The sequence below is a fragment of the Cibotium barometz genome, chromosome 5 (assembly GCF_041138505.1).
Source record: "Cibotium barometz isolate CiBa-2024 chromosome 5, ASM4113850v1, whole genome shotgun sequence".
Taxonomy (NCBI): domain Eukaryota; kingdom Viridiplantae; phylum Streptophyta; class Polypodiopsida; order Cyatheales; family Cibotiaceae; genus Cibotium; species Cibotium barometz.
In genome coordinates this window covers 39228143-39236350 of record NC_141050.1, presented here as the reverse complement: position 1 = coordinate 39236350, position 8208 = coordinate 39228143, and the positions used below count along the sequence as shown (strand labels likewise).

Here is an 8208-nt window from a genome sequence, read left to right as displayed (position 1 = left end):
AGTTGAGTCTATTTGGAGCAGGGTCATGTGCGATAATGGTTGTTGAAGTAGAATATTATGTTGTTTAAAGTTAAGAATGTTTTAAAAGGAAGTTAGTATCCCTATTTTGTGTTTTGAAGGAGATTTGAAGATGGTTAGGAGCTATTTATACTTGAGTTTAAACCAAGTTCCTCGGCTTCGAGTTTTGGATGCAACACGTGTCTTGTTGTAACCGTTCAAGGACAAGGGCTTGCATTTGAAAATAAAATGTTGCTAATTTAATGAATTACGTTAATGAAAATGAAGCTGGAACATTTGGAAGGGTTGAAAATGAAGAGGAACATTTGGAATCCACTTTCTCTCAAGAAACAGAGCAATTGCCAATGCTATGGTACTTCAAGAACTTATCAATGAATGTCAAAATGCACAGGCACAAAGAGATATAGAGCAAGGCTCTTTTTCATTTGATTTAAATCATAATGTACTTGAGAGGTTGCAAACAATGATGTATAGATATAACCCGTATGCCTGTGCTCTTCGTACAATGAGAGAAATGTTGCAGTTAAGTCCACATGTAGATTTGAGAATGATCATGACTGAATCGCGATCAACTTCAAGGCAATACTTAGTTCCTATAGGTAGTGAGGTAGCAGCTATCTACTATCATGCCGGGTCAAGGGGATGATTTACATGTGGGGTATAGAGATATTTAGATAGTGTCTCGCACAAGCGCTAAAAAAAAAATCCAACCGGCACCGTTCGTATATGCCTCTAGCGAGGATGGTTGGCATGTTGGAATTCCACTCAACGGTAGGAATAGACAAGGTTCAAATGAGGATACAAAGACCATATCTCAACGGCAATATTATGCATATAGACTACAAATAAGGGGAGATACAAATGCCTGTCTTTTGCACGGTGGTCGGCTATTGCAACAATACATTGTTGATGCAAATAGTAGCATGGAAGAATCTAGATTAGTATGGATACGCAATTATCAGAAAGCATTGCGGTGCTGAAGTATACCAAGGTCTTGCAGATATGGTTAATTCAAGTGATGGGGTTAATAGAGTCTCTGGAGGCATTGCTGGGCGCAAGGTAGTTCTACCATCTTCATTTACCAGGGGGCCTAGATATATGCATCAATTGTACCAAGCTTCAATGGCACTTATTAGGAAAATGGGTAAACCTAACCTGTTTATTACCTTCACTTGCAATCCTAAGTGGGATGAAATAACCAATGCCTTACTGCCTGGTCAGGGACCCCAAGATCGACCTGACTTGACAGCTCGAGTCTTTTATGAGAAACACAAGGACGTGATGCACTTATTGGTAAAAAAAGTAATATTTGGAAAGGTGTTGGGATTTCAAAAAAGAGGCTTGCTACATCATGCACATATATTATTGATATTAGAAAGTGAAAGTAAACCGGTGGAGAGGTATCAGAGCAATCTCTAGTTAATTGTTATTAATTTTTCTTTTTTATTATAATTTTTGGTATTTTTTGAAGTAAATTTTGATATTTACTAATTAAAAGGTTATTTTGTTGATTTGTGTTGATGATTTGTACGTGGATCATTGATATGGCGATTGGAACGCGTGTTACTACTATTCAATTGGACGAATCGATGTTGCGGGAGAATTCTATGAGTTTAATGCTATTTTTTCCTATTTTTTGTGGTTTAAAATTTTAAGGAAATTTTTTCTATTTTTTTTAGATTTTTTAAAGCATTTTTATGGTTAAAAATGTATTTTTTATACATTTTTTTTTGGATTTTTCCGTGGGTATACGATCAAATTTCTGTCAATTTTCTGCTGAAATGTAGTAGGGGGCAGCATGTTGATGCATTGAATGCTCTCCCGTGTGCATGGGGCCCTGTTCGTCTCTCAATTCTGAATTTTCCTTCTATTTTCCTCTCACGTGTATAAACACCTCTTAAAAAAGCATATTTTTAATTAATCATAATTAGGATTAATTATGATTAAAGAGATTAATTAAAAGTTAAACTCTCTGATTAACAGAGAGAGAAGAGATGGGGTGATGAGAGAGGAGTTGATTTGGAGAAGGAGAGAGGAGTGTGGAGAGGGAGACCTCCTCTCTCTCTCCCACACTATTGCGCATGCTGGGGGGTGTTTTCGTTGTTGCAGGTGGCAAAAAAAATCACCACCCCCCCATAAAATTGATTATATAAGTTTTAAAACTTATTAAGTTTTTTTTAAATTTTTAATTTTAATTTTTTTTAAAAAAATGAGTTTTTAAATTCTAATAAAAAAAGCTTTTGAAATCTATTCAAAAAGCTTGGAAAAAAGCCTGGAAAAGATGATAAAATATGAGAATTGAGGAAAAAAAAACTCTAGAATTTTTTGAAATTTTTTTCTTGGAATCTCTTGGCTTTCCGCATTCCCGGGAAACCTTTTGGCTTTCCGAATTCCGGAAAATCTTTTGACCTTTTGAATTCCGGAAACTTTTGACCTTTCATATTCCGATTTTTTTTTTGTCTTTTCATTTTTCTAAAACTGTTGGCTTTTCATATTCCGGGAAAACCATTGGGATTTCAAAATTTTTTGACCGTTCGTATTCTAAATGCGTTCGAGGTAAATTAAAAATTTTAAAAAATTCATGAAAATTAGTGGAAAATTAGACAAAGGTTATTTTAAATTTTTGAAAAATGTGGGATTGATGTTTGGCATGTGGTGTGTCCATTCGGGCGCCCGTGACCATTCAAATTCATTTAAAATATATTTTTTGACCCAAAAAATTAGAAAATCCATTAAAATTATAAATTCTCATTGGATTTGAGAATTGTCAGGCGGAATTGGAAATTTCATGAACGATGGGATTCTCAAGAAAAATTAGGAAATTTTTAGAAATTATTTTTAGAAATCTATCTTTCTTTAGAGTTCAACGAGTTTATCTTATTGTGTTCGGATTAAGGAAATTTGGATTTTTCCTTTGTTGGCATTTCTTTCTCTAGTTCCGTACTTTAGGTGATTTATACAGTCAACCTGATGGTTTACGGATGGACATATGTGACTCATCAAGATGGTGATGACTCTCTATGTTGATATGGATAACTTGGGACGTCGATTATTCCATGTGCAAATATGGGTACATCGGGGCGCCGATGAATCCCTGGTTTTTGCTGTTATAATGCCATGTTTTCCTACTTTATTCCGAATGGTTTACAAGGAGGAAATTACTTTGAGTATAAATTCTTATGATCATCCATAGTCTGATGGGTAGACAGGGCGTATGAATTAGGTTGTAGAGGATATGCTTCGTGCATATGTCTCTATGTTATATGCACATTATGTGTGCATATACTAGGAGGCTAACCCACATTAGGCTTGTGAGCATGGGAGCATGGGAACAAGCTCTAGTGGAGCATGGGTTAGGACTAACCTTAAGGGTTAAGGTTAGGGTCAGGCATCCAAGGGTCGCACACGGGAAATGGAGAGTCAAGAGTCACTTGAGGACCCTCCTATATAATAGGGGGCATGGGGAACACTCACGGGAGCCTAAGACTATGTTAGCTTGAGGTTAGGTTATGTTATGCTCTCTTGTGTAGAGGATCATAACTACTCACCTACCATTTCACACTATAGCTACATGCTATTGGATTGGAGTTATACCTCTTGATGGTATGGGACATCAAGGTAGAGGTATGATGTATTTCATTATATTTCATGTGTGCATCCCTTGGGCTCAGGGGTGGTCGGGTGGATGAGTTTATGCTTGATTTATGCATGTTTATGCATAACAATTATCTAGAGAGATCTTAGGGTTTTAACATTGTGCCAAAGGGATCATGTGAGGACATTGTTGATGCAACGTTATGCCAGTCATATATTTGGAGATATGTGAAAGTTCTAAAGCTGGTCCAAAACATGCGGGTTAGACATAGTTCTTATGATTGTACGGAACAAGAATTTGTCAAATGGACATTACAAATCGAATGTTGATCCATGGGAACTCCATTTTGCATTTGGTACATTGGGTATACAAAGATCTTCAGAGGGTGGAGGAATATGGATGCTTCTTTAAAGACCGTGCTATACTTGCACCACGAAATCTAGAGGTTGATGAGATTAATGAACTAGCCTTGAGTGTCTTGAAAGAGAATACCTCAATGCTGATTCGGTTGCTTCTTCCGAGAATGACGCAATATTGTACCCAATTGAGTACTTGAACAGTTTGAACTTGGGTGGTGGCTACCCTCATTGCTAGGTTAGATTTTCGAGTCATTCGGCACTGGACAATACAGAATTTTTTGGTTTGCTGTCAGCCTGTTCAAATCCCATTCGCATCAAATATTGATCCACCAAATGAGTTCGATAAGGTTTTGTTGTTTTCCTTCTTTTTTTTCACGAAAATTTTATCTTGGACTAGCTAATGTTTTTTCCTTTAATGTTTTTTTGCTAGATGGAGGCAAGGAGTATAGGCTTCCAAGGAGAGATAATCCAGTTGTCCGAAGATTGTTTTAAAGCTTTGTTCAGGTGTGTTGAGATTGACAACCTTATTTTTGGTTGAAATGAGATTGAGTGCTTTAGGAGTATAAATATGGCAAGCATGGTGTGTTTATATATAGGTTGGCAAGTTAGGGACCATGGGGCCCATTATGGGCTTCAAATATACGACTTATCCCTACTTACCCTTCGAAGATGAGCGTTTTTTTTTCCGATTGTTTGGAATTAGAAAGTAAGAAAAAAAATACACCCGTGCGTGCCATCGCTTTGACATTGACGGCTTAAACACGTAATCTTGGAACTCTAGAGCAACACTTCTCTTTATGCATTGATTTGTGATCAACAAATAAGAATAATGTTGCTAGTAAGGAACGAGTCAAGCCACTAGTAATTTTAATAAACATATAAACATACACATTACACAACGATAGAGACCTGTGGTACGCGCTTGATTCCTTCAGTACACGCCTTGATTCCTTCACGCGCAAGGCAATCGGGGAAGATAAGAAAGCAGCCTTGTTGACAGATGTAAGGAAGAGTCGCAGCGCACAGCTATGGAGAAAGCATGGTCTTCTCTTGGAGCCATCTTTGCCTTCCTAGCCTTCGTCCAGGGCCTCGCCAATGCCTTTCTTCCATACGAGCTCACCATCGCCTTCCGCCGCTTCGGCCGCAGCCTATCTGCCTACTTCACAAACTACCTCAACTTTACCGTCCACGAGTACGACGGGGCCAACACAAACGAGCTCTATGCTGCGGTCCAGCTCCACCTCAGCGACACGGCTGCCAAAGCTGCCCGCAGTGTGAACCTGGCCCTGCCCAAGAACGCGTCCGCCCTCACCTACAGTCTTGCAGAGAATGAACGCATAGTCGACACCTTCCGAGGCTCTAAGGTGTGGTGGGAATTCAGCAGCTCAGAGCGCAAGCAGCCCACCATCTCATGGCAGAGCATCCCCGATGAGAAAAGGTCCCTTCACATGTGCATCCACAAAAAAGATAGAGACAAAATCCTCTCCTCCTATGTGCAGCACATCCTCGATAATGCCAAAACCCTCAAACTTAAGCGCAGAGACAGATTGCTCTACACCAACATCAAAGACTCTTCTTACTCATGGAGTGGCCGTGGCAAGGTATGGGAATCTGTGCCTTTCAAGCATCCTTCTACCTTTGACACCCTTGCCCTTGACCCTGTGATGAAGAAGAGGATCACAGTTGACCTTGAGGACTTTGCAGGAGGGGAAGATTTTTACAAGAAGGCCGGGCGGGCTTGGAAGAGAGGCTACCTCCTCTATGGTCCGCCTGGCACTGGCAAGTCTAGCATGATTGCTGCCATGGCAAACTTCCTTGAGTATGATGTGTACGACCTTGAGCTCACTGAGGTCAAATCCAATGCTGCCCTCAGGAACTTACTCCTTAAGACTAGCAACAAGTCCATCATTGTCATCGAGGATATTGATTGCTCGCTGGATTTATCTGAAAGGAAGAAGAAACCCAAGAGGTCTGAAGAAGAAGGAAAGCCTCCTGACCCTAATGGTAGCTCAGAGAATGACCAGAGCAACCAGGTAACCCTGTCTGGCCTGCTCAACTTCACAGATGGGCTGTGGTCATGCTGTGGGAGTGAGCGCATCTTTGTCTTCACCACCAATCACATAGAGAAGCTGGACCCAGCATTGCTACGGTCAGGGAGGATGGACATGCACATCCACCTCTCTTACTGCAGTTTTGAGGCATTCAAGGTGCTAGCTAGAAATTATTTGAATGTTCAGGATCACAAGATGTTCAAAGAGGTGCAAGCTGCTATGGAAGAGGAGGGTGTGGAGATGACACCGGCCGATGTGAGTGAAGTGATGACGAGGGAGAAGCGTGATGTGGAGGAAGCATTAAGATGCTTGGTGAAAGATTTGCGAGAGTCTAAATCCAAGAGAAAAGCAAAGGATGCAGAGAATCAGAAGGGAAAGGATGAGGAGCTAGAGGTTGACGAGAAGAGAGAGGTTGAAGTGGCGAAGGTAGAGAGAGAACCAACAGAGGAAGCCAAGGCTGACACTTTAGACTCTTGCAAATCTAAGGATGCAGAGAATGAAAAGGGCAAAGATGAGGAGCCAGAGGTAGACGAGAAGAGAGACGTTGAAGTGGGGAAGGCAGAGAGAGAACCAACAGAGGAAGCCAAGGCTGACACTTAAGCTCTATCTTTTGTTGCATCATATTACTTGCATCGGGTATTTGTATACCCCACTCTCCACCGGCCTGTCAGTTTTCTACTAGCAGCCTGACGCAACTCTCCTTACTGATCTTGCAAGTGCATCATCTAATTAAATCCAGTGTTGTTCTCAGGCCACCCCTGTAAAGACATGCTTTTCACATACTTGGTCGAAAAAGGAACGTTCTCACATCCTGGACTTTCATATGGATCCTGTATGCATTGTATTACTGGACTTTCATATGGATCCTGTATGCATTGTATATCCTTGTTGAAATTAAACCAACCTTGGCTATGGAAGGGTGGGGAGGACAACCTCAAGATCCATGGGTGTTTGGCCTGATCACCTTCGATTCTTTAACATGGGCTGCTTTTAAAAACCAGATTAACAGTGTATACATTCTTAGTCATCTTCAAAGTTTTATGCAGGTAAGCATGTGACCTATGAAGACCAACAAAAATGGTCATGCCCAGTCAACTGATTAATTGACTATCTTTGCAGTAGCAAAGACAGTAACAAAGGGTAGATAGGTCTATGACCACATCAAAGAACCATCATGTTGGTAAAACAGAATCTAATTTCAAAGGCCTCAAAACTCTTTAGTAATTGAACACAAATATCAAGTTTAGTAAATAAATTGTTGGTTCCTACATTTGTGTTTAAGTATCTTAAATAAGTTTTAAAGCGTGTTAAGTATCTCTCTCTCTCTCTCTCTCTCTCTCGCTCTCTCTCGCTCTCTCTCTCTAGACTCTCTCACACAAACATTCTATGTGTAGATGTGTGTCTTCTTCATAAATAAACCTTGAGCAGCTTTTGTGATTCGAGAGCCACTTTTATGCTCAATTACAGGACCAGCCATAAATCCTGTCCAACAACTACTTGCTTCTGTCTTTTTCAAATATCTTTTTTTTTAAAATTACGAGATATATATATATATATATATTTTTAAGTGTGGGAATTAACAGACCACATGCCATGACGGGAAGGGGGGGCGGGTATTGAACCCAGCCTGTCATGGTGTAGGGCAAGAGCCCTTACTGCTCGGCTATCTCCCTCACCTTGAAAATGTCTTCTTGAAATTGCATCTTAGGCTGAATTTTCTATTCTAGGTTTGAGAAGGGGACTACAGTTTGCAAGCAAATATTGGGGTAATACTTACTTCCAATGAATGCTTGCTTCACATCAGTGTAAAAAACAAATCTTTTTACCTTGGACGGTTTTCCTTTCAAGCATCTAAACATTGACCGGTTTTATAATTAAGAATCTCAAGAACTTCACCATTAGCTTGACCTTAAGAGTTAACTATATATATGTACATTTATGTGTAAAATTTACATGGATACCATGTCCTACATATTCTCCTCAAAATGCCTTAGAGGTACGCTGGGATGGATATGGCATCTCCATGCAAGAGGGGTTAAGAAATGAAGGACCCTGTGATGTGTGCAGCTATCGATTTGGAGTGGCCTTAAGCAATGAGACGGCATTCGGCCACTTCTGCTTCCGTAAGAGGTGAAGCTTGGTTCATCCTCAGGCTCGTAGGACCACTCCCCAGTGTCACACCAAA

The 8208-nt window shown here is 40.2% G+C and overlaps 1 pseudogene across 1 annotated transcript; it reads left to right on the top strand.

Annotated features, from left to right (window-relative positions):
* The first annotated feature begins 4930 nt into the window (after positions 1-4930).
* LOC147638466 (AAA-ATPase At4g25835 pseudogene) lies at positions 4931-7247 on the top strand (annotated as a pseudogene). Its single transcript, XR_015265886.1, has one exon. The product of XR_015265886.1 is annotated as an AAA-ATPase At4g25835 pseudogene (transcript).
* Positions 7248-8208: the final 961 nt, after the last annotated feature.